The following is a 1,090-nucleotide window of genomic DNA, read 5'->3' as shown; positions in this document are numbered from 1 at the left end:
ATATATATATATATATATATATATACAAACACTTATATATGTATATTTATGCTTTCAAGATAAAAGTTATCAAATTTTTCTCTCAAAATATAATGAAGCTTAATTTTGATTTTAGATGGACGTAAAGGAGACGTAAATCACAAGGGAGTCCAATTTTACACAAGTCTCATAGAAACGCTTATACACGAGGGTTAATTTCATAACTTTTAAGCATTCAGCGTATTTTACTCATAACATGGTTTTGGGAATTCTTGTTCTGACTAGTTTGGTTTCCTTTGATAATTTGTTTTTATTTGAATTTTGTTTATTGATAAGTAGGCATCGAACCAATAGTGACTATATTCCACTGGGATTTGCCTCAAGCCCTAGAAGATGAATATGGTGGATTCTTGAGCCCGAAGTTTGTGTAAGCCATCATTTATGCATCTTTGGATCGATATTTATATTTTATGTATGGATCAAGACAGTGCCAAGGAAATTATCATTATGCTAATTGTTTTATCTTATTTTTTATTAATTTGTAGGGATGATTATCTCGATTATGCGGATTTTTGCTTCAAAACATTCGGCCATAAAGTGAAAAAGTGGATTACCTTTAATGAGCCAATTATTTTTACTACCAATGGGTATGAATTTGGTACATTCGCACCTGGTCGATGTTCTCGTTATTATGGAAATTGCATTAGTAGGAACTCCGGAACAGAACCTTACATTGTGATTCACCAGTTAATTCTTGCTCATGCGAAAGCTGTAGACTCGTATAGGAAGAACTACCTGGTCAGTAATTATCTTTATGTATTGATATAAGTTATGTATATATGTATATATATGTGCGTGTCATATAATTGAAACCGAACGTATTTGTTTCAAACAAATAAATATTGTTTAAAGAAGAGATTATAATATATACGGAAATAATAACGAGCGTGTGTATATATAATATTAGAAAATGACAATTTAATGTAAGCTTCTTGTGTATCCCTTTCAGGAGAGTCAAAAGGGAATCATAGGGATAACAATACAATCTTTGTGGGCCGTACCAAAGTTTCATACACCTGAATGTTACCTGGCTGCCTATAGAGCCCTAGAG

General features: G+C 31.8%; 1 long non-coding RNA gene across 1 annotated transcript; it reads left to right on the top strand.

Moving 5' to 3' along the window:
* The first annotated feature begins 115 nt into the window (after positions 1-115).
* On the top strand, positions 116-632 carry LOC112092160. The gene is made up of 3 exons (XR_002902450.1): positions 116-190; positions 319-406; positions 525-632. It is a non-coding gene; the product is annotated as an uncharacterized LOC112092160 (long non-coding RNA).
* The last annotated feature ends 458 nt before the right edge of the window (positions 633-1,090 follow it).

Source organism: Morus notabilis, unplaced genomic scaffold (genome assembly GCF_000414095.1).
Source record: "Morus notabilis unplaced genomic scaffold, ASM41409v2 Scaffold2057, whole genome shotgun sequence".
In the NCBI taxonomy this organism is placed as follows: Eukaryota; Viridiplantae; Streptophyta; class Magnoliopsida; order Rosales; family Moraceae; genus Morus; species Morus notabilis.
Note: the sequence above shows the minus strand (reverse complement) of the source record. Positions and strands in the feature narration are given on the sequence as shown.